General features: G+C 37.9%; 1 protein-coding gene and 1 pseudogene across 1 annotated transcript in view; one reads left to right on the top strand and one right to left on the bottom strand.

Moving 5' to 3' along the window:
- The window catches only part of CAMKMT (calmodulin-lysine N-methyltransferase), a 620355-nt gene that overhangs the window by 300407 nt on the left and 293205 nt on the right, over positions 1-26743 (bottom strand). The gene's annotated exons all lie outside the window — the stretch shown is intronic.
- LOC102851883 lies at positions 7620-8581 on the top strand (annotated as a pseudogene).

Raw genomic sequence — 26743 nt, forward strand, 5'->3', positions numbered from 1 at the left:
ATTGCTATGAATTTTATATTTACATGAAAAAAGCTTCTAAATTAATATTTGATAAGGGAATAATCCTAGTTAGGAAATAAAATCCTCCTTGATCCAAAAGGCAGCTTAATAAAAAAAAAATTTTAAAAAGATAGCCAACAACTATAAACCCCCCACATTAAAAAAGAAAAAAGTCTGCCAATTGCTATGAAACCTACAGCATCAAACTGATAGACTACTTTGCCTTATTCCAGAAGAGGAAAAAAAATACCATTGCTATAGAGAATATTTTTATCTGGGGCAAAATAAATAATAACTGCACTGCAAGCAAATGAAAAGGGAGGAAATGGAGAAAAGAGAATTGGCAATAACTGGGACCCAATCTGTTCCCAGCCTTGATGACTGCACTCCTTCAACATCCCACCACCCATAACATACACCTACACCATCAGTCATGAGAGTCACAAGAGGTGGAGAACTGAGAGAAGGGATGAGAAAGGAGTCTTCAGCATCCACCATCCCTAACATACACCTACGCTGCTAATCATGAGTGTCACAAGAGATGGAGAACTGAGCGAAGGGATGAAAAAGGAGTCTTCAACATCACCATCTCTAACATACACCTACACCACCAGTCATGAATGTCACATGAGGTGGAGAACAGAGAGAAGGGATGAGAAAAGATAAAGGGGGGGGAGAAAACTTACAGTACTGTAATATTAGTAGCGATTTTATAGAACTTAGGATGAGTGACAATAGTAATATATATATATACTGGGATGTGAGACTATTAAACCAAACTCATTTCTAAAATAGGGGGGGGGGAAATGAATGTTACTTTCAGGATCATTTAAAATGAATATACTCCAGTGGATTACTCATGCAAATTTAGTGAAATAACTCCAAGAAAATAGCCATTCCTATAATAAGCTGTAAGAATCCTATGATATTTGCATCTTGATTTACAGACCTTTATCATGTAAGCAGAACTATTGCAAGAAACTGAACTTAGAACTTTCAAAAATGAAAAACATTTATTTTGAAGCAGTGAGATGATATTATCACCAGTTATTAATAGTTTTCCTATTGAGTTGTCTCTAGTTACAATTGTTCCATGAATAAAAATCACAGGAGAGTGTGATTTTTTTTATTCATGAGACAGAGTCTCTCACAACACCTACTTATTTTGGGGCTTCACTTGTCTAGCATTACCCAAATAATACAGGAACTGAGATAAGATGGCCAAAGCAGTTAAGTGAAATTCTGATACTTCCCTATACAAAATAGCATTGTAACTACCACTATCAGAAAACAAAAATTCACATCAAAGGACCAATAGACAACATAGTAATAAAAAGAGAAATGATTGAAGTTGTCATTTATTTTTACCTGGATCCACAATCAACTCCCATGGTAACATCAATCAAGAAATCAAAAGATTTATTGTACTGGGGAAAATCTGCCGTCAAGGACCTCATCAAAGTTCTAAAGAACAAAAATTTTAAGATTAAAGACTAAAATGTGCCTGATCCAACTCATGGTCTTTTCAACTCTGAACAATAAAGATGATGGAAGAAAGGTGTGTTGGAGAAGAGTATGGAATAATCCGTGAAATGGCAAAAGAACAAACAAGGTTGCCTTGGAGGAAGTGCTCCCTAGAGGCAATGAGGGTGACACTTTGTCACACATATTTTTCACATGTTATCAGTAAGGGCCAGTCTTTGGAAAACAATCTCATGATAAGAAAGGTGGTCAGGTAAAGAGAAAACAAGCACCAAATGCTGGTAAGGTTGTGGAGAAACTGGAACCTGTATTCACTCTTGGGGCAGTGTAAAATAGTGCGACCACTGTGGAAGGCAGTATGGTGCTTTCTCAAAAAATTGCAAATAGAGATACCATTTGACCCAGCAATTCCACTACTGGGAATATACCCTAAAGAGACCATAACTGACATCCAAGCAGATATATGCACACCGATGTTTATCACAGCTTTGTTCACAATAGCAAGGAGTAGGAAACAACATAAGTGCCCATCAACAAATGAATGGCTAGAGAAGCTGTGGTATATTCACACAATGGAATACTATGCTGCATTGAAAAGCAAGGAACTCATGCAATATTATTCAAAATGGGTGTCCCTGGAGGACATTATGCTGAGTGAAGTATCCCAGTCACAAAAGGACAAATACTACATGGTGCCACTGTTGTAAAACAGGACTAACCTTGGGGTCGGGGGGAGACTGAGAAAGATGGGTTCAATAATGTACACTACATTGAAACAGAGAGGGAGAAAATCGTTTAAAAGGGAAATGTGATTAGGTATTTTTTTTCATGACAGGTGTCTAGAGTGAAGGCTGCATAGTGGAGTGGACCTGGGGAAGGGTTTCTAAAACAATGAAAGAATTTTTCTTCTAGTTTTCGAAGAGAGGCCTGTACTAGTGGGGAAGGTTGGGAGGGGAGAAAAGTGCAACAATGAATGAATGGAAATCCAAAGTCTCTGTACATTTTCATTGAAATTAATAATATATTAAAAAGGAAAAAAAAAGAGAAGAAGACTCTCCACAGGATGGATTGGCACAGTGATTGTGGCAATGGGCTCAAGCATATAAAAAATCATGAAGATGGCACAGGACAGGGCAAGGACCGAATGTGTTATTCACAGTATCTCTAGGAGACACAGTAACTTAGAAGGCATCTAACAATAAACATCACATCTAAGCCAGTACCTGCACTTCTACTATGTAAATGTATTCTGAGAAATTTCACTTTTCTCAATTACCACCACCCCTAGACTCTGGTCTGAACTTGGGAATTCTGGTGATAGAGGGTTAAACACTGGGCTGGAAACTAAACACACGGCAATCTGAAACCATTCATGGTAGAAAGACTATAGCCATTGAGTGGCTTCTGACTCACAGTAACTCAATAGTAACAGCAAAAGGAAACCCTGCCTAGTTCAGCACCATCCTCACAGTTGATAAAGTATTTCAGCCCCTTTGGGCAGCCACTGTGTCAGTCTATTTTGTTAAGGATCGTTGTGTTGTAGTGAATAATTCACATGGCTTTTCTAGCCATTGGTTTTGTGACAAATTAGGTACATTTCAGGTGGAATTGTTCTTGTCTGTGAGTTCTATATGGCCTCTACAAAGAATTATTGAACCAAACAGTAAAGCAAGTGAAAGCCATAGGAGAGAAAGTTGATGTTGGAATTATTAAAATCAGTAGAGTAAGATGGGAAGCACTGGGACATGTCTGACTTCATAGGATCTGGCTCTGTGCTGTTTATGCTGTTAATAAAGAATTTTCCACCTTGTGAAGTTAGTGGAGGTCGCATGCTGCCACCCCCAAGCATGCCACACTGCTTTCAAAGTCTTCCTCTTGTTTGTTAACCCTCTATATCTGTAGAAATAATCAATATCAGCAGTCAAAAGCAGGCCAGGGGCTGATTGTGGAACAAATCATCAGTTACTCATGTGCAAGTTCAAATTGAAGTTAAAATTAAGTCTACAGATCCAAAATACAACTTTGAGTCTAACCTACCTGAATTTAAAAGCCACCTCAAGAACAGAATGGATGCACTGAACATTAATGCTTGAAGACAAGGTAAGCTGCAGAATGACATCAAGGATATCATCCATGAAGAAAGCAAAAAAAGTATTTATGAAGATGGGATGAATAAATCAAAATGATGTCAGAAATAATTTTAATAAGGATGGCATAAAAAATGATGTCTTTGAATTGTGGTGTTGTATAAGAACATTGAATATCCCATGGACTGTGAAAAGATCCAAAGTACTCTATTGAGGTGGAATTTCACATCACGTACTTTGGCCATTTTGTCAAGGTGTAGAATGAGAGGAAGACTACCAACAAGATGATTTACACAGTGATTATAACAATGGGTTCAAGTATATCAGAGATTGTGGAGATAGCAGAGTTCAGATCCACTGCTCATAGGCTGCTAAAGGTTAAAGTTGACTTGATGGCACCTAATAACAACTACCAAAGCATGAGACCAAAGTATGTAAGACAAAGCCTTACCATCCTTACTTTTAATGAATTTGGCTATATTTCTTCCAATGCAGATTTGTTTATTCTTCTAGTATATTCAATATTCTGTGCCAATACCACAATTTAAAGGCATCAATTGTTCTTCAATCTTCCTTATTCATTGCCCTGTATTCACATGCTGTTAAGATTACAGCCTTGGAAGTGATATAAGGCAGATACACTTGTTCTATAGAGTCGATAAAGTTTGCTATTGCATTGAGAGCAGTCGATTTAGTTTTGGTTTTTTGGACTTGGGCTTGGTCTCTCAGAATTCATGTCCCCATTTCAGCTACAGTCCGTGCATTCTACAATCAAAAGCACCAGGCGGCACATGTTATTTCCCAACATTTATGCCACTCGATGCCTTCCACTGCCTTCAGGATAAAGACAAAAATCCTTGCAGGACTCATAAAACCCTAAAACAGTTTGGCTCCTTCTCCTTCCTGTCTGTCTGCTCCAGCCATAGCACCCTTTCTAGATTTTTAGTTTGTTTAGAACTAAGCCCTTTATCATGTCAAAGACTTTACTGCTACCTGAAACATCTTCTCCATTCCTTTAACCCACCTAAACCTCAATGTAGCCTTTAGAGTTCAATTTAACCCTAGCCAGTTCCTCAGAGATGAGCTCCCTGATCACCTCATCCCTACTCCAGTAAAGTTCGCACTCCAGAATAGAAATTCTAACAATAAGCTTTATCACAGCTGAAATGATACCATTAACTCCCCTTGGTCCACCAGGGTAGAAAAGGTTAATTTCTCACATTCACTGAGCATTTAATAAATTCATCTGCTAAGTGAATACCTCTACATACACAAAAATAACTCTACATGCACAAAGGGAATTCACTGCGAACTTTGAAATCAGCTTTGCAATTCTGCTGTTTGAAGAAACACTATTGTCTAATTGGACTCCCAAATTTGAGATTCTGACAAGCAGTGCTAGCTGGGAATGTTAGGTATTGCTGCAGAAGAAACTTGACTCAAGAAAGGTTATGTTTGAATCTTCTTTCACCTTCCATCCTTCTATGTCTTTCTCTGCTTAAAAGAAATCTGTTCCTTCCAGAAAACCAGAGAGCCCTGAGTTGAGCTTCCTCCAAATGAGACCCTACTTCCATTAGTGCACTTCCTTGGAAACTTAATTAAAAATATATGTATCCCTTCCTTCACGCATCTACTCTCATTGTCATTGAGTAGGAAATAAGTGATAGCTGACCCTCCAGGGGGTTTTAGGAGACTGCTCATCTTTCTCCTGCAGTGGATTCTCCTGCTGATGGATTCAACCTGTCAGAAAGGCACCATCTTCCGGTTAACTCTCTTTGGACTATGCCATCAAAGCCCTCCTTCCTTCCTCTATTACAACACTATTCCCAACAAATATAATTTTTCTACCACTGTTCATAGCTCTTTCTCTGTTCAGTGCTTACGGCAGAAATCTCAGTATTCTTGCTCAGGAAGCATCATGTTCACACAAAGGTCCCCCATAGCTCCAAGGTCCGATGGAGAGCACCTAACACACCACTCCCTGACATGAGCCTGTCTGAAGTGCTGAACTAGGACAATTAATTAGGACAATCTGAGAGCTATTTGGATAATCCAAGGTTGAACTATTAAATGACCTAGAGTAGAATCAACAACAGTAAACGAGCAAAAATTTCTATACTGCCATTACATACCTGAGTCACTGGACACTGAGAACAAAATTTCACATTCTTGAAAATCCCAAATATGAGTCTTTTGGTCAATTCCTCTAGGCAAAACTTGCTTCTGGATCACAGGATCCTGTAATAGCCATTCTTCTCAAGCTTCTGAATTTGATTCTACAATGACACTCCAATTTGCCTTCCTGCTACCCTCCCTGTTTAACTCTAGGACCTTGCCTCCCCAACATAAAAAAAAGTTTCAAAAAAAGAAAAAGAAATACTTACAGATAAGAACTTTTCTTGTTTGATAAGCATTATACTCATCATTTTGATAAACAAAAGAGGCAGAGTTATGTGAGATGCTTTTGTAGTTTATCTTAAAAGTTTTTGTTAAATAATTTTTTTCTTTTCAAAGAGAAAAGTTAACTGGGGGGGAGGGGTGGACAGGGAGGAAAGTGTACGCCAATGAATGAATAGAAATCCAAAGTTTCTGTAAACTTTCATTCAAATTAATTTTTTTTCAAAAGGCTGGATTTTATTTTTTTAATGCAAGATTTTTTTATTTCTTTTTTTAAGTTCTTTTAAAAATTAATTTTAATGAACATTTACAGAGATTTTGGATTTCCATACATTCATTGTTGCTTTTTCTCCCTGCCCACCCCCACCTCCAGTTCGCGCTTCTGTTTGAAAAGTAAAAGAAAAATTATTTCATTGGTATACAATCCACCCCCCCCCCAAGTACACTCCACTATGCAACCTTCATTCTGGACTCTTGTCATAATTAATTTTTTAAAAAAAATTTTTGTTAAAACCATCCTTTCACTGATTATTCTTCTTATACAATGCCTCAAAGTGAATTTGCTTATAAATATTAAATTTAGTTCTCAGACTGTTGAAAGGCCCTGATTTGTTTTGGTTCTTCTACATTCTTAACTGGTTTCACTATGACTTATATTTAAAACCAAAACCAAAAACCAACACAGACACAGAAATGATGTTACTATCATGTTCGTGCTGTGGTGAAGAGGGCTGTCTGACCTTCACACCACCACCTAAAAGCCCCCACAATGTAGGGGCTCTCTGTAGGCCTTTAAGGCCACCCAGGTAAGTGAACCAATAGCTCTTCTAGGATCCAGCAGCCAAATGAAAAAGAAATCCCAAATTCTACTCCCAGAGGACTAACTGAACTCAGTAATTTGTTCTTTTTCATACAAAAAAATTTTCATGGTACCTTTTTGTAATTCAACAATAAGCTACATCTGGATTTCGGCAGAATTCTGGAACAAAGCCAGAACAACAGTAGTTCTTTTTCTTTAGGAATAAGACCCGTATGTAAAAATTTATCTATAAACTCAATTTGGCCTGCTGCTTCATCATGCTAGGAGAATAACTACAAAATTATATTACTGCTCATTATGTCCAGGGGGATCCCAATTTATTATGATTTATGCCAGAGTAGTTCTGTAGCCTCAGCGATGGCTACTACTATATGGAGATGTGCCAGTCTTGTAATGTTATGAGTGGATCATAAAGCTAAGTTTTTGCAAATGTTTAATTGGCATGAAATACCCAACAGCCAGTAGAGATCATTTGTAATCCTCAGTTCCTTTTCAGCCCCATCTAATTTGCACAGCAGTTTTACAGATTCACACACATAAACACATGCTGTTGCATGACAAAATGATACTCTATAGCAAACATCTTCTGTGTGAGAAATGCTGAAATAGTATCTATCACCAAGCTTCCTACTTATTCTAGAGTTTAAGTGCAAATACTTGTGGCATGATCAGGACTTGATGACTCATTAATGAGCTATTTTAAAATAATTGTTTTGGCTCTGGTCTCGGTCCGCATCCCTATGCAGACCCTCCGTCCACGCCGCCGCTGCTGGGAAGGTTCAAAGCGCTCCGCCTGGTCTCGAATCTCGAATCTACTGACTTGAGCATTCGCCATGGCACAGGTTCTCAGAGGCACTGTGACTGACTTCCCTGGATTTGATGACCGGGCCGATGCAGAAACTCTTCGGAAGGCCACGAAAGGCCTGGGTACTGATGAGGAGACCATCCTGACTATTCCGACATCCCGAAGCAACACACAGCGCAGGAAATGGCTCCATCTTATAAAACTCTTTTTGGCAGGGATCTCCTGGATGATCTGAAGTCAGAACTGACTGGAAAATTTGAGAAGTTAATTGTGGCTCTAATGAAACCCTCCGAGCTTTATAACGCCTATGAGCTGAAGCATGCTCCCAAGGGAGCTGGTACAGATGAGAAAATCCTGACGGAAATTATTGCTTCAAGGACACCTGAAGAACTGACAGCCATAAAGCAAATTTATGAACAAGAATATGGCTCAAGCCTGGAAGATGATGTGGTGAGCGATACCTCTGGATACTATCAGAGGATGCTGGTGGTTCTCCTTCAGGCTAATCGAGACCCTGATACTGGAATTAATGAAGCCCAGGTTGAAGAAGATGCTCAGGCTTTGTTTCAAGCTGGGGAGCTCAAGTGGGGGACGGATGAAGAAAAATTTATCACTATCTTTGGAACACGAAGTGTGTCTCATTTGAGAAGGGTGTGTGACAAATATATGACCTTATCAGGATTTCAAATTGAGGAAACCATTGATCGAGAGACTTCTGGTAATTTGGAGCAACTACTTCTTGCTGTTGTAAAATCTATTCGAAGTATAACTGCCTACCTTTCAGAAACCCTCTACTATATTATGAAGGGAGCTGGGACAGATGACCACACCCTCATCAGAGTCATGGTTTCCAGGAGTGAGATTGATCTGCTTAACATAAGAAAGGAGTTCAGGAAAACTTTTGCCACCTCTCTTCATTCCATGATCAAGGATGATACATCGGGGGACTATAAGAAAGCCCTCCTGCTGCTCTGTGGAGGAGAAGACTAAAGTGCCTCCTGGGAGACCCTGGCCTGTGCCTCCCACCGCTGCCTCTGCTGCCGTCCAGCATAGCCAGCGCACTTCTGTATGCTAGTGCCTGCCACAATGCCTTGTTCATACCATCATGCTAGTGACCAAAACATGCATATTGTAGAAGTCTGCATATGCATATAGACACCTATGCTTATTTTTGATCTTAAGTTGAGACCTTTCTATCTCTTTGTTAAAGTACTTACAGTATAAGGTCTAGAGACTTGATCATTTATATTTTCTGTTAAGTCAGACTGCTTTTAGCTTTTTTTGTAAAACTTCATTTATATTATTCCAATAACCATATTACCTTAATCGAAATCTTAGCCTTGAAGTTGTGAACTCCTGGAAGTGTTATTAATCAAGTTTGCTACTAAATGAAATCTAAAAAATCATGTTAGTTGCATTCAAAAGATTGACAAAAAATAAAAATAAACATTTCCAATTCCCCAAGTTAAAAAAAATAATAATTGTTTTGCTGTACATTAGCATCAACAGGGAAGTTTAACAATATCCCCTACTCAGGCCACACTCAAGCTCAGCTAAATCTGATTCTCCAGGGTGGAATCTTCTTGTTGTTGTAGTTTTTAGGTACCATTGAGTTAAGCATGACTCATATCAACCCTATGCACAACAAACAGATCTGATCCCTGTCCTGTCCTGTGCCATCTTCATCATCTCTGACACACTTGAGCCCACTGTTACAGTCACTGTGTCAATCCATCTCGTTGAGTCTGGTGGCCCTCCACCTTTCCAAGGATGATGTCCTTTTTCAAAGAATAGCCCATCTTAACCATATGCCCAAAGTATATGAGGTAAAACCTCGCCATACTTACAGCTAAGAACTCTGGTTGCACATTTTCCAAGGTGTATCAGTTTGTTCTTTTGGCAGTCCTGGGATATTCAGTACTATTTTCTAACACCACAACTGAAAGGTATTGACTTTTCATCAAATCAAGAAATGTGTGTGTCAGAACTATATCCACTCTCTTTTCTCCATACCTAGTCTATCTGCTGAGGAAATCATTTGAGAAGCTGGACTTTATGAAGAAGAATATGGCATCAGTATTGGGACAAGACTTATCAACAACCTGCGTTGTGCAGATAATACAAGCTTACTTGCAGAAAGTGAGGGGGACTTGAAAGGCTTACTGCAGAAGGGCAAAGACTACAACTATCAATATTAATTACAATTCACCATCAAGATGTCAAAAATCCCTACCACTAGGCCAATAGACAGCATCATGACAGATTGAAAATGCCAACTATTTCATTTTACTTGGAACCACAACCACCATCTCTGGTACTAGAAGTTAAGAAATCAAAAGACATACTGTATTCGGAAAGTCTTCTGTCAAGGATGGCCCCAAAGTACTAAGGAGCAATGATGTTAGTTTAAAGACAAAGATGTACCTTATTCAGGCCACAGTCTTCTCAATCACTTGCTATACATCTGAGAGCTGAACAATAAATAAAGATAGGGTGGGATCTAGTAAAATTTCATATTTTAGCAACTTTAATTGTACATCTCAGTGGCATTAACTGCATTCCTAATGTTGTACCCATCATTGCCATTGATTTCTGTAACATTTTCATCACCTCAAACAGATATTAGGTACTTACTAAGTAATAACTTCCTTTTCTTCCTCTTCAGCAGTCCCCCATCTGGTGAATTCAGAAACTTCCCTGGCAATTTCTAATTCACTTTCTGTCTCTATGTACTTATGTATTCAAGATACTGCAGATAAGTGGGAGTGTGAACATTTGTCTTTCCGTGTCTGGCTTATTTTACTAAGAATTTTCAAGGTACCATGTTGTAGTTTGTATTAGAACTTCAGTCCTTTGAATATTGAACAATATCCTCTATTGGGCGGATATATCACACTGGGTTTCTCCATTTATCTTCACTGGATAATAAAAACACCTGGATTGTTTCTATCTTTTGGTTACTGTGACTAAGATTGTAGTAAATATACCCTCACCCAACATTATTCTATTCTGCAGTTGTTTCAGAACAGTAAGTTCAGAAGTTAATCTTGACAAATCTTCCCTTTTCATTTGCTTTCTTATTTTATTGAAGGTAAATACAAACTCAGACAATATTAAATTATAGAGTCATCACACACCATTTCTCAAAATAGTCTGAAAAAAATAATCTCCTGCAACAGCTTCATTCTCTAGAAGGGGAGATAGAGACTCAAGGAAATGAATTGATTTCAGCAGTACCTTACAAAGCTTTGTAACTACATCTTCTCTCTCAATGTCCTGTCCAATATGCCACACTGTCTATCTCACTCACTCACTGCTGAAGAGCTGCAAATAACTGATAGCTGACCTTCCACATATTATTGTTGTTAGGTGCATTCGAGTCAAATACAACTCAGGGTGACCTTATGAACAAAAGATCTGAACCCTGTCTGTCCTGTTCTGTATTATCCTCATGATCTCTGACATACTCAAGGCTAATGTCACAGTCACTATGTCCAACCAACTGGTTAAGAGTCGTCTTCAACTTCACCAACCAAACACCTTTCGAGCATGACGTCCTTTTCCAAGGACAAGTCTCTCAAGCAAAATGCCAAAAGGATGTGAGGAGCACTCTGGCTGCCCCTTCTCTGAGGCATATCTGTTTGTTCTTTTGGCCATCCATGAGATATATTCTGTACTCTACTCAAACACCACAGAATAAAAGCATCAATTCTTCTTCTGTCATCTTTATTCACTCTTCAGTTCTCAAATGCATAGCAAGTGTTGGAAAAGAGCATGGCCTGAATTGAGTGCACCTTGGTCCTTAAACTGACATCATTGTTCCTCAATAATTTGGAAAGGTCCCTGACTGCACACTTTTCTAGTGCTATATATCTCCTGGTCTCCTCTTGACTCCTATTACCAAGAGTTTTGATTGTCCAAGTTCTTTTTTAGTTAAAAATATATATATATTTTGATATACAATTGTGGGAAGTATAACTCAAAGTATTAATAGTAGATATTCTAAATGTTTGTATTAGAGAATCATTATTATATAATAATTATTTGAAAAATGCAATGAAGAATAACTGCATAGTTTAATTCTACTTTACAAGGTATATTTTTTTTTTCCTCTGTAAAACAGGAATGATAGTCATTGCATAGGATTGTTGTTTAGATCAAATGATGTAATGTAACAACAGAAAGGGGGGAAAACACACGTTCTAATCTGTGACATATACACTTGGTTCTCATATTCTTCAATGATACCACTACTGTCATTGCCAACAGACACTGGAATTCTTAGGGAAGATAGGCAGGCAATTTGGAATATGATATAAAGAACAAGTCTTGGAGATAGGTATATAATATCCTTGTTTGCTAGCTGTATGACCAGAGGCTAGTTATTCAACTTCTCTAAGCTCCAGTTTCCACATCTGTAAAATAGAAATAATAATAATGACTGCTGTGAGGATAAAATGAGTTCATACTTAATACTTGGCAGGTAATGAAAATTCAGAAACTATTAGCTATTGCTATTTTAATATTTACACTGCTGTAGAATAATTACAATTATACTACTAAAGAAATGGTTTTGAAAAGAAAGGAGGAAGAAGGAAGAGGCAATGGTTAGGGTCATGAAAAACAATTTGTTATAAAAATATCTTAAGTATGAAATTCTAATGTAAAGCTTAGGGTTGAGGGAGAAGGGATGGAGAGGTGTTAGCCCTTTAAAAGCTCAATATTTTACAGGGCTTTTAAATGAAAGACAGTAGCTATACAGCAAGTGAAAAAGTTTTCAGTGGAACATTCCTATCTAAACTTCAAGCATCAGCTAGAAACACTGTGACACATAACTCCAGTGCCACTGCCAGCCCTCCTTCCCCCGTTAGCACATTACTCTAGGGAAGAGTAGCAGTCACTCCGTCTTCACACTCACCAGCCCTTGGCCAGCGCTCATTTCCAACTCAGTCTTTGTGTGGTAATTTCTGAGACTTTTCGTAACTAATCCACATCCCTGCTGCTTCTCATCAGAGAGTTACCCTTGTTTACACATTTAGCAGCGTCACATCTGCTTTACTCTCTACCACAAATGAGTGGGGGAGTGAGTGTGGCTAGATCTTCTGGTGTGGCCCCCATACATTGTGCATTGTTTATAGCCTAAGCTTACCAGAATGAAAAACTCCTCATGAGGGATATAATTTACCTCCTGAGAGGGGAGGTGAACATGTTTGACAGAAAATTGACTGAGCTAATTCAAAGAAAATGGAAATACTTATACAGAAAAACAAAAAGGCCAAGCAATATGTTAACATTAAATATCATATATATAGATAAGATTCACTCAAAAGAATCATGTTGAGAGAGTCATCTCAGTCATCTCAAGAGGAAAGAACAAAGAGGAGAAATTCCTATAAAACCAATTTATCAAAATTACTACTAGTTAAACTATGTGTTGAAAAGTGATATGCACACACAAACAAATTTTTAAAAAGTGAGTCACCTGGGTGAAAATCTAACACAAAAGAGGAATCACGGCATTAAAAGAGGAAACAGTAATGGTCATCTGGGGGGACTAGAAACTAGGCAGCTAAGGGGGAAATAAAAATAACCTAGTTCTAAATCTAGATATGAAACCAACATTTTGGTAGGATGCATTAGTATGAACAATTTCACCTTGACAAACGTATGCTGGAAGAATGGTAAAACTTTTAAAACAATATCTTAAAGCCTAAACTTCTGAAAGCTTAACCAAGTAAAAGACAAAAATTGGAGGAAAAAAAAAGCTGTTTGGACTAAAAAGATAGCAACAATTTTACAGAATCAGTGTTTAAAGAGTGTGATGTAATAATAAAAGATGACAAGAAGAAGGCATTGCTTATTAATTCTGTTTTTGCTCTGGTTTAATCTTCTCTCTGCAAAGGGTAGGACAAAAATCAAAGAGAGATCAAAGTTCCCTCTAAGATGTAGGCTGGTAAAAAGGCAGCATGAAATCATGCTATGAGACATCAAGTTCTTAAGCTTAAGAAAACACATCCCAGCATACTGAAAGAACTTGAGGGCAAGCAAACAGAATCAATATTAGCAGCTTTGAGATATATCCTGAAGATCAGAGGAGCTAACAGGAGAACAGAGATGAGAATTGACTTGGTTTGGTTTTAAAGGGTGAAAGTGGAGTGGGCAGAATTAGAGCCCAGAACTTAACTATTTACTCATTCACAGTTAAAGCATTCAGAAGAGAGTAAAAAGTCTGAAGAACAAAATTTTTTTGAAAAAAAGTATTGATCCAAAATGGGAATTCTTTGTTTGATGAAATAAAGACTTAGAAAAGCCATAAAAGTTGTCCTCAAATACATTACCACTCACACAAGTTTAGGGTGGTGTCTAAGTTACCTAGCATTGTCATAAAAAATATACCACAAATGAGTGGCTTTAACAAGTGGAAATGTACTCACTCACCAATATGGGGACAGAAGTCTAAATTCAGGTACCAGCTCTGGAGGGAAGCTTTTTCCTCTGTGCCCGCTCTAGGGGAAGGTTCCGTGTCTGCTTTCAACATCTGAGGCTTGCATCCCTTGGGGATCCCTTACTGTCTTAGTGTCAGTCTTTCCCCGGGGCTTGAGGGTTCTCAGGACACGAATGTTTATTCCAAAGGACATGCTGTCCTTTTTCTTCTTCTTTGTGGTGGTGATCATTCTCTTATCGCTTGTTTTTATGCTTTATAAAGAGCTACATCCAAGAGAAATTGTTCTTATACCTGAGTAAGAGTGCTGCATCCTACTACAACCTCCTTATAACAGATTGACTGGTCACAGCAGATCATATTGCGGAAGATGACTAGCTAACTGCCAAAACACAGACTAGCCAAGTGAACACTTATTTTGGGGGATCATGGCAGATTGTGACCTAGAGACCAAAGCAAAGTGTGTGTGTTTTTGGTTTTGTTTTGTTTTTTTTATGAGAGACACAGTTAGGCTCTCTACAAGGAATACTTCCTCACACCTTTACCAGTTCAAGGTGTAGTATCTCAAAAGGAACACACTTCTTGTTACTGGCTATGCTGACAATTCTACAAAAAAAATGACAAAGAGGAGCTCTTGCCTCAGAGGAAGCTGGAATAGATGTCTGCATGACCCCTTACCCCAAGATTGCTATGATCCTATAAAGATTATATTCCTAATTGGAACAAGGCTATCACTGGGTTGTGTCTTTAATTAAACAGTTCTCAGGTTACACAGCTGAATTTTAAAGAATCATCTATTGTGAGTCCTGAAAATAAAGTAATGAGTCCATATGAATCTTGGCTAATGAAGACGGACTTCTGCCTTAGGAAACAGCCTTTGAGGCTACAGTTGAAGATAAAAAGAATTCCCTATATTCTTTCAAATATATAAAATTGATCTATCCTACAGTATAAGCTAGCTAGCATGAAGAAAGCAGTGACAGTGCAAAAGTGCTTTGAGAGGGTAAAAAACTGACAACGCTACTTCGTATGACCACCCCAAGGAGAAACTCATCACACACGTTTCTGTTAATGCCTGGACTTTGCTAACAGGCATTTTTAATCGACTGGCATGCAGAGAAGCAACCTAAATTGCTACAGAGAAGAGAGCAATGGCTAATCTAACTCTTAAATGTTCTTTGTCTAACTCTACAATCTTAAAAATAGCAATGTGAAATAGAAAAATCTAGGAAACAATTAAAAGTGCTGAAAAGGATCTCTCCATTATTAAACTAGCAATTAATAGCACCTAAAAAGGTCTTTACATAGTTACCTGCTAGTAACAAAAGCACAGAGATATATTACCAACCATTCCTTCAATTATTTAATAATGTTTTAATCTGGATAAATTTCAAGTGAATTTTCTAAAGATATTATTATTGTTGTTGTTTGCATTTCATATACAGAAAGTAAGGAAGAGGGGGATAAAGAAGAGGGTAGAAAGAAATGATTGGTTCAGGATTTCGCAATGTTGTTGTTGTTAGGTGCAGCTGAGTCAATTACAATTCATAGTGACCCTAAAAACAAAAGATCTGAACCCTATTCTATCCTGTGCCATCCTCACACTTCCTGACACACAAGAGTTCACTGCAGCAGTCACCATGTCAATCCACTTGGTTGAGGGTCTTCCTCTCCTTCATTGGCCCTCCACCCTTCCCAGCATCATGTCCTTCCTTCTCCAAGGAATAGCACCTCCTAGCAACAAGCCCAAAATATGCGAGGGGAAGTCTCATCATTCTTGCCTCCAAAGAACTCTCTGGCTGCATCCTCTATGAGACATATCTGTTTGTTCTCTTGGCCATCCATGGAATATTCAGTGCTCTTCTCCAACACCACAGCTCAAAGGCATCCATTCTTTTTCTGTGATTCTTATTCATTGACCAGCTCTCAGATGCATAGCAAGGGATCAGAAAGACCATGCCTGAACCATATGCACCTTAGTCCTCAAACTTGTATCATTGCTCCTCAATAGTTTGGTGAGGTCACTAACTGCAGATTTTCCCAGTGCAATGCATCTCCTTATTGCCTGATTGCTTGTACTAAGGGTGTTAATTGTGGATCCAAACAAACTGAAGCTGTTGACAGTTTCAAGCTCCTCTCCATCTATCATAACCCTGCCAACTGGTCCAGTGGTAAAAAAAATCTTTGTTTTACTGACATTGAGATGCAATCCATACTGAAAGTTGCATTCCTTGATCTTCTGCAACAAGTGCCTCAAGCCCTGCTCTCTATAAGCAAACAAGGTTGTGTCATCTGAGTAACTATGAGTGAGTCCCTCCAGTCTTGATGCCACACTCCTCTTCATAGAGTCAAGATTCTTGGGAAATTAGCTCAACACACAGACTGAATAAGTATGGAGAGAGAATACAACCCTGACACACTCCCTTCTCAATTTTAAACCATGCAGTGTTCCCTTGGTCTGTTCACACAACAGCCTCCTTGTCCAGGTATAGGTTCACTTTGAGTACAATTACCTACACTGGGATTCCCATTCTTTTCAATGTTAGACACAATCTGTTGTGATACACATAGTCAAATGCCTTTGCACTGTCAATAAAGCATAAAAAGACATTCTTCTGGCATTCCTTACTTTTAGCCAGGATTCATCTGACATCAGCAATGATATCCGTGATGCCATATCCTCTTCCAAATCCTGCTTGAACTTAATAGGTTGTTCCCTATTTATGATCTTCAGTAGTATTTTGCTTGCATATGATATTAATGATATTGTTTGACAGTTTCCATATTCAGTTGGATCACTTTTCTTGAGAATGGGAACAAATATGGGCCTCTTAAAATCTGATGGAGCTGTCCTCCAAATTTCCTGGCATGGACTGGTGAGCACATCCAAGGCTGCATCTGTTAACTGAAACAAGTTAATTGGTATGCAATTGATTCCTAGGGCCTTATGATTTTGCCAAAGCCTTCAATGCAGCTTCTACTTCCTCACTCATTACCATTGGTTCCTGCTTATATGATACTTCTTGAAATTTTTCAGGGTCAATCAATTCTTATTGATACAGTGATTCTGTGTATTCCCTCCATCTTCTTCTGATATTTTTGGGTCATTAAATTATTGCCCATAATATCTTTCAATTATGTGACACAAGGCTTAACTTTATGCTTCAGTTCTTTCAGCTTGATAAATACAGAGCAAGTTCTTCCCTTTTTTATTCTCTAATTCCAGCTCTCTGTACATTCCATTATAACATTTTGCTTTGTCCTCCTGAGCTACACTTTGAAATCTTCTGTTCAGCTCTTTCACTTCGACACATTTTCCTTCTGTTTTGGCTCTTGACACCCCAGTGCAATCTTTAGAGTCTCTTCTGACATTCATTTAGAATTTTTCTTTATCCTCCATTTTTGTAACGACCTTTTGCTTTCTTCATGAATGATTTCTGATTTTCTTAAAAATCAGCTGTTAGCTGAAAGTCTTAAAATTCGTTGAGGTCCTGGTGTTAATCGTGTTTAAGGAGACTTGTCTTGAGGTTGCTGTGAGACTAAAATCCATGCGACTGATGTGTCAAATGCCATAAGATTTACCCATGGTGAACAGGTTTGGGCAGAATTCCCTGAATAAGACAGACTAGCAAGTAGGATAGGCTATACTTCCTAAATAACAAGCCTTTAAACATCCAATGAACTCTAAAGAAAGAGTATAGTTACAGTAGTGCAGTGGTAACGCCAGAATTAAAATAATTGAAATGAGGAAAAACAGTAATAAACATTGTTTACTTTTTTAGAATATGGAATGTACGTAGCTTGAATGCTGGAAAACTGGAAATTGTTAAAAATGAAATGGAATGCATAAATACTGACATACTGGGCATTAGTGAGATGAGATGGACCTGCTTTGGCCACTTTGAATCAGATAAACATATGCTATACTATGCAGGAAATGAAAAACAGAAGGATGGTGTTGCATTCATAGTAAAGTTCTATTCTGAAATACAATATTGTGAGTGATAATATCCATGCAAGGAAGACCCGTTAACACGACTATTACTCAAATTACTCAAATACACGCTGCTACATCTAGAGCCAAAGAGGAAGAAATTGAGGACTTTTACCAAACCTTGCAATACAAAATTGACCAAACATGCAATCAAGATGCATTAATGAAAACTGATGACTGGAATGCAAAAGTGGAAAACAGTGAAGAAGGAACAGTAATTGGAAAATATGGGTGAATTAATAGAAATGAGGTTGGAAATATAATGGCTAAATTTTGTATTTACAATGATTTATTCATTGCAAATACTTTTTTAAAAAGACACAAATGATGACTTTACACATGGATCTCACCTGATGGCCTGCTTACAAATCAGATTGACTACCTTTGAGGAATAAATCTTTGGAGAAGCTCAGTATCAGCAGTCAAAACGAGGCCAGGGGCAGACTGTGGTTCAGATCATCAACTACTCTTATTCAAGTTCAAATTGAAGCCAAAGAAAATTAAGTCCACAGGAACCAACATAATATGATCTTTAATTATTTCCATCTGAATTTCATGATCATGTTAAGAAACAGGTTCAAGGCATTGAATATCTTTGTTTACATGTTACTTAATATTAAAGTTTAGAAACTCTTCTTAAAATTTTTGCATTTTACATAATCAGTATACCTAAACCAAACAATGAAAGAAACCAATTTATTACTATATGATAACTACTTTTCAAGAGGGATGTCTTAAATGATAAACCCATTAATTTATCTTCATTTGTTAAATTATTCTTTTGTTTTAGTGAAAAATTACAGTTAGAAACTTCACCAGCACAGGGAGAATAATTACACCATTTATAAGAATAGAAATTAAAAAAGATAAAAGGAAAAATTGGTGAGCATATCTTGCCATCCAACTTTGGTATGCTACAGTGAGGAGATACCATTCTTAGAGTATATTTCTAATTTAAAAAGGGGGAGGATCATTTTAATGGATTAAATTCTATAACAAAACTTGAAAAAAATCAACCTTCCTTTTATTATTTTTTTGGTGTGTGTGTGTGTGTGTGTGTGTGTGTGTGTACCGTTCAATCGGATCTGACTGGTACAGGAGGAGATTGCCCCTCCTTCTACAGGACAGTGCCTAAAAGAGAATTTACTCTCTAGTCCTTTAACCGAAATAAAACTCAAACCCATTCTCATAAGCCCGAGGTGACTATACAAGTATGATATGCCTGGAACATGCCAGGTTGATATGCTGGTCATCACAGTTTAATTATTAAAAGCCACCTTTATTGCTCTCAGAAGTTCCAGGGTGGTATAAACAACAAAGCACTCAGCTACTTTTGCGGTTTGAATCTACCCAGAGGTGCTTTGGAGCTCTGTTTCTGAAGGGTCACAGTCTTTGCCCCGATTTTTTTTTTATATATTTTTTATTGTGATTTTTAACAAAAGCTTACAGAAAACTTGGATTTTCTTTTTTTTTTTAAATTTAGGTTGTTTATTTTTCATTTCAATGAACATCTACAGAGATTTTGGAATTCCATTCATTCATTGTTGCACCCTTCTCCCCGCACGAACCCCTCCCCCCTCATTGTTACACATGTTCCTCTCTACCCCTCCCCATTAGCTTTTCTCTTTAAAAAAGTAATTCATTATTGTACAATTCCCTGCCCCCTTTGCTGTGCACCTCTTATTCTGGACTGTTGTCATGCAAACAATGTCTAATCATATATTCCTTTTTTTTTATTAATTTTACTGAACATTCACAGAGATTTTGGATTTCCACTCATTCATTGTTGCATTTTTCTCCCTGCTCCCCTCCCCCGTTCGCTCTTCTCTTTGAAAAGTAAAAGAAAAATTCCTTCATCATCTAATCCTTTTAAATAATTCTTTCCCTCATCTGTTCCATTGCAGTGTTCATTATTTACCCCCTCTTTTCTTAGTTTCCTCCAAGCCCCCAATGTCAGTCCTATTTTATAAACTAGCATTAAGCAGTATTTGTCATTTTGTGGCTGAGATAGTTCACTCAACATAATGTCCCTCCAAGGTCACCCATTCTGTATGATAATTTATGAGTGCCTTGTTTTTCAGAGCTATGTAGTATTCTATTATGTGAATATACCACAGCATCTCAGTCCATTCATTTGTTGATGGCCACTTGGGCAGCCTCCATCTCAGTCTTGAAAATGCTGTGGGATAATTTTACATATGGAATCATCATGAATTGAAATATACTCAATGATAACTTGTTGAACTTTTCTTGGGGTTGCACAATTTGATGGGTGGAGGATGAGAGACATGGGAAGGAATTGGTGTTTAAAACAATGTTTTAGGGGAGGGGGTGGACAGGGAGAAAAGTGCAACAAAGAGTGACTGGAAATCCTAAGTCACTATAAACTTTCATTAAAATTAATTACAAAAACCCAATGTATTGGAATTTTGTAAGTAAACTAGTATAATTAAAAAAAAAACAACAACACTGTAAAACATGGGAGAGTCTAGGGATTATTATGCTAAGGGAACTAACTAACTCAGCCTTATAAGGACAAATACCACACTGTTATTGTAAAAATAGCAGGATTACTTGTAAGATGTGTATAAATGTCCAAAATGGGAAGGGGACAAGGTGAAGGATCTAAATCATTAGGATAACAGAGTTTAGAAAGCAAACTGGGAGGAAGGTGAGGAAATAGGAAAGATTCAATGGGGATTGGAAAAGATGATGTAATAATAGGCATAGATCAATTGTAGTCAATTATATGTGATACAGTATATATTAATGATTTTGTGACACAATATAAATTATAGATTGTATGGAACACATTGTATATGAATGAAATAAAATGTAAATTAATTATTGAATGAAGACTAATAAAAATATTTTTTAAAAAGAAAGAAATAGTGTCCTCATTTGTATTAGAAAGTATATGAATACCCTATTAGGTGCTTAGAAATCCCTCTCACATACTTTGGGCTTCTGGTTAGAAGATGCCAGTCCTTGGAAAAGGACATCATGCTTGGAAAGGTAGAGGGGCAGTAAGAGGAAGAAACACCCACAACACTGACACCATGACTGGAGCAATGGACTTGAGTGTAGCAGGGATGGCACAGGATAGGACAGGGTTCAGGTTTACTGTTCATAAAGGGTCGCTATGAGTTGTGGTTGACATAATGGCACCAAAAAGAAAAAATGGCACACAAGAAAAATGTGGACAAAAAAAGAGCAGTCTTACCTTCTTTCCAACTCCCTCTCATTCTTTTTCTCGAAAGTATTTTTCCTTTCTAAAATAATTGAGGATTTGTTGAGTAACAATTAGAGAAACAGATTTCTGCTTAAACTTCGTAAGCATATTCTGTCCCTAAGGCCAAATAGGGATAGGTGATAGGCCGACTTAGTGGTTGACTCAATCTCTTCTCATCTTTAAACATGCATTATGTGACCCTGGACAAATGATCTAGTCACTCTGTGCCTCAGTTCTTTTCCCTATAAAGCAGGAATAAAACTAGCAGGGCACCTATTATTAGTGTTGACAGGTGCCATCAAGCAGACTATAATTCATAGCGAACCTCAATGAACAGCACACCTGAACCTTGCCTGGATCTGCCCCATTCTCAAGGCCTCTGATCCACTTGAGCCCACTGTTACAGTCACTGCATCAATTCATCTTGTTGAGGGGCAGTTACATATAAGAAATAAAATCATGTACGTACTTTGCTTAGTATAGTTCCTGGCACAGAGTAAAAGCTTAATAAATGGAAAATATGAAAGAAAGCAGTTGTGTCTCAGAAATCAATCCAGATCTAAGTACTGCAATAGTATTTTGTGTGGAAGGACCTCAACTGCCTTGACTATGAGAATTTTTGCATTCTTATGAACTGTAAAGATTATTAAGTCAAGTCTTCATATCTAGAGAAGAATGCCAAGTCTAGATAGATTGGTTTACTCTTTATGGCTTATTAAGAGAAAATCAGATGCAAAGTTTGAGTTTTCACTTTGAATGTTATTTAAAAGATTCATAAATATTAACAATTATAGTCAAAATGATGTTCTATCACTGTGAATATATATCCACACTGTTTATTAGAAACTCATACTTTATCCAGGGTAAACTAGTCTTAAAATGTAAATCCTATTTAATAACACTATACAATTCAGGAAAGTTCTTTACAGGGGAAAAAAGCTAGAGTCATTTGCAAGCTTCAGTATTCTCTTATGTAAAGTGGGAGTAATATCATGTGACACCCGGAACTGCTATAAAGATTAAATGAAGTAACACGCACAAAAGCACTTAGCACAGTGCCTGACTGTCATGTCCCAAGGTTTACTGTGCTGATAGTGATCTCTATTCTACCATGCAAATTCATCCACAGTGACAAGAGATTTCAACAAATCTTTTCCATTGCTGCCACTTAAAAAACATTCTTTGGTTTAGAGCCCAGCCAGGATGTTCTGAAGAAAGCATGGCCTCGATGCTAATGGACTGGCTATGTTCCAGTGTCTTTTTGTTGGGAGCTCTCTCTTGTAAGTGAATGTTAAACACAGATAACAGGTGACCCTGATAAAACTACTTTTTTTATCAGGCAAGTCTGACATCTTTCATTCTTGGGCATAAAACTCCAGAAATTTTCAAGGCCCATTGATAATGACCAGGGGAACACAAAGGTCAATATGCACAATTCTTTTCAGAACTCCCACTCTTTCCAGTATTATACATAAGCCATCTGCTAAGAGTCACTTGAACAATGGAGATGTAATTGCTCTGTGCTCAGGTTTCTGGAGTAAACTTATGAATTCAATTCATTTGACATATAAGATGTGCCCCCCCAACTACATGGCACAGTGCACAGCCTTGTGTCTAGGTTCTTATCTCAGTAAGTCCAAGAAAGAATAAAGGTATTGCAGATGCAAGTTGCTGTCCCAATTAAAAAGAAATAAGTGGGCTCATGATTAGATTACTGCCATGTACTCTATACAAACCCTGGAACCTCTATACAAACCACCTGGACTTGTACAGCTAAGTGGAGCAGATGGGACTTTTTACCAAACAAAATGCTGAAGAAGTAGTTTTAAAAGTAATTGACTTCAAGGTCTTACGAATGATCATATATCTTATATAGGAATTTAGGTAGATGCATATTCATTAACAGTTTAAAACTTCCCCCTCAGTTTTCACAGAAGATATTCAAATGGCCAACAGACACATGAAGAAATGCTCAAAATCACTGGTAATAAGAGAGATGCAAATCAAAATCACAATGAGACACCATCTCACCCCAGTAGCAGTGGCAAAGTTTAGCAGGACAGCAAACAATAAATAGTGAAGAGGATGTGGTGAGATAGAAATTCTTATATACTGTTGGTGGGATTGTAAAATGGAACAACCACTCTGGAAGGATGTTTGGTGTTTCCTCAGAAAGCTGAACACAGAAATTTCACATTGTCGTTATGTGCCTTTGAGTGACCTGTGACTCACAGAGACCTTATGTAAAACAGCCCTAACCTTTCCCTATCTTGTGCCAATCGTATTGTCTCTGACACACCTACTCCATTACCCCAGTCACTAAATCAATCCATCTCATCGAGGGTCTTTCTCTCTTACACTTGTCCCTGTGTGTCAGAGACAAGAAGGTTGGCTCAAGACATAGAGCAGTGTTCGGGGCTGTTGTACATAGTGTCATTATGAGTGCAAGTGACTCAATGACACATAACAACAACATTCTTTGGGTAAGAAAACTTTTTAATGCTTTACAGGTAGTCCATGAGGTTGTGGCAGGGGGCTCAAAAGGAAGAAGAATCTGCGCTTTCCTACTGTGATGAGAGTGTTCATCTCTTTCTTGGCTTGAATGAAGTTTGCTATTCAGTGTACATAACTAGTGTTTTTAGGATATATTCAAGGTACTCTGAGAGAGAATTCCCGTGGGGATGCCTGAGTGACTAGTCATCAAAGAAAGTCCAAGTAAGTGGACAGAGCTGGTAAACAGAAGTGAGAAGGCCTTAGTTATTCACTAGTTTGGGGAAATTGCAATTATCCTTTTGGCACATGAACTGAGAACCTTTTCCTTCAACATGAAAAGGAACCTGGAGCTTTTGACATTGATTGTGAATAAAAGAGATCATATAGTTTCCTGCCAGACTACAGAACAGGCAAAAGCCATAGAGAAGATATGGGTTAGGGAGTTTTATTTGCTTATTGCTCTGTAACAAGTAACCATGAATTTAGCAGTTTAATGCTCACCTACTAGCTCACAGTCTTCTAGTTAATTTATTTATTTGCTTACAGCAAGGCATGACTGGGGTTGTCTACTCAAGATAGCACAAGGTTGAACCAAGATACTGGCCAGATTATTTTCCTATTTGGAGATTATGGGGGTGGACATGTGCTGTGGAAATCAACAGTTCTTGTTCACAGGATTCAATCCTTAAATTTGTGGGTCTATTTCATTGCTGGCTGCCAAGTAGGTGCCACTCTCAGCTCTTCCAGTTGTCTGTTTTCTAGTCAACAGTGCTGTGCCAGATCTTTCTAGTACTCTCGTCCTCTGACTTCCTCTCTATCTCTGACCTCTTGACTCAAATTTAAGAGTTCATACAATTCAGTCAAACAACACCCAGATAATTTCTCCACCATCAGGCCAACTGCTTAAGGTGAGCTTAATGATATGTAAAATTCCTCCACAGTATTATTTAGATGGTTGTTGTTCTGTGCTATCAAGCCAACTTTAACTTATAGCAACCCTATGGATAACAGATCTGAAGTTTGCCCTATTCTGCAACATCCTCATGATCTTTTATATGTTCCCTCTTGTCAGTCTTCTTTCATTTTCTGACCCTCCATCTACTGGTCCTTTCTGACAAAATGCCCAAAGTATTGAGGCAAAGCTTCACCATCCTTGACTCTAAGGTGCACCCTGGTTACAATTCCTCAAAGACAGACCTGTTTGTTCTTTTGGTAGTTTATTGGATAGTCAGTACTCTTTGTGAACACCACAATTCAAAAGCATTTATTTTTGTTCTATCTTCACTATTCATTGTTCAACTTTCAAATACATAGGAAGCGATTGAAAATACCATGGCTTGGATCAGGCACACCTTAGTCTTGAAACTGACATCTTAGCTCTAGGAGAGGTCCTTACAGTAGATTTTCCCAATGCAATAAGTCTTGATTTTTTAAACTGCTGCAACCAGGGGTACTGATTGTGGATTTAATTAAATCTTTTACAATGTAATCTTTTCTCCATCTATCATAATGTTGACTACTGGTCCAGTGGTAAGAATTTTTATTTTCTTGATGTTGAGATGTAATCCATATTGAAGGCTGTAGTCTTTGATTACGAAGAAGACTTGAAGCTCATGCTGCATTTTCTGCAATCAAGATTGTGCCACTTGCATAAAGCAGGTTGTTTATAAATTTTCTTCCAATCCTGATCCCACATTCTTCTACATATAAAGCAGCTTCTCAAACTATTCGCTCAGCATACAGAATTAGTAAGTACAGAGAAAGAATAGAAACCTGATGAATACCTTTCCTGATTATAAACCATGCAGTGTTTCATTGCTCTGGTCAATAGCTTTTTGGTGCATGGATAGGTTTCTCACAAGCACAAGTAAATGTATGGAGATTTCCATTCTTCTCAATAATAGCCATAATTTTTATGGCTCACATAGTTGAATGCCTTTGCATAGTCAATATCTAAATATTGGGGACCATCTTGGAATGCTAACATAGGAAACATCTGTTCTCAGGGCTTTTGATTTCATGTAAAACAATGGCTCACTACTTTGGACAAAAGGCAAAGAACCAGTGCAAACATATAAGGAAACATGAAAATTGAACAATGGTAGAACTTTAAAGGCTCTGGATTCACCAAGAATTCTAAATGGAACTAGAAGTGGAAGGTGCTTGTTTATCATTCATCCTATGATACCCCAAAGTCAGACAGGAACCAAATTTGACTGATCCCATAAAGTACGCACATGGGAAGCAAACAGTAAGGTAAATATTTCTGAATAAAGGAAATAAATATTGTTGAATGAAAGAAGTGGTCTCGTTTAGGGATAAATATGTTAAAATCACAAATTTTAATGTGTTGTTATTATGTGATTTCAAGTTGATTTTAGCTCATAGTGACCCCATGTACGACAGCTCTGAACCCTGCTCTATCATGAGCCAAATTCATTGTCTCTGACACACCTATCCCCATTACCCCAGTCACGGAATCAGTCCATATCATCCAGGGTATTACTCTCCTGCACTGTCCCTACACCCTTCCAAGCATGATGTCTCTCTCCAAGGACTGATCCCTCCTTGTAACATGCCCAAAATATGTCAGATGGAGCTTCAAAATCCTTGCCTCCAAGGAGCAGTATGGTTTCACTCTCTCCAGAATGAACCTTTTTGCTGTCTTAGCACTCAATGGTATATGTAATACTCTTCTCCAGCACTACAACACAAAGGCATCAATTCTTCTATCATCCTTAGTTATTTTCCAGCTTTCTGATGCATAGCAACTAACTGTGAAGACCATGGCCTGGATCAAGTGCACCTTAGTCTCTAGACTGACATTAGTGCTCTAAAGTACGCCATAGAGGTCTCTAATAGAAGATTTTCCCAATGCAATTAGTCTTTAGATTTGTTCACAGCTTCAGTTTGCTCGGCTCCACAGTCAACACTCTTGGCACCAGCAGTCAGGAAATCAAAAAGCGTATCGCGATGGGAAAGTCTGCTGTT

Source organism: Elephantulus edwardii, unplaced genomic scaffold (genome assembly GCF_000299155.1).
Source record: "Elephantulus edwardii isolate Elephantulus edwardi_28Jun2011 unplaced genomic scaffold, EleEdw1.0 scaffold00019, whole genome shotgun sequence".
NCBI lineage: Eukaryota > Metazoa > Chordata > Mammalia > Macroscelidea > Macroscelididae > Elephantulus > Elephantulus edwardii.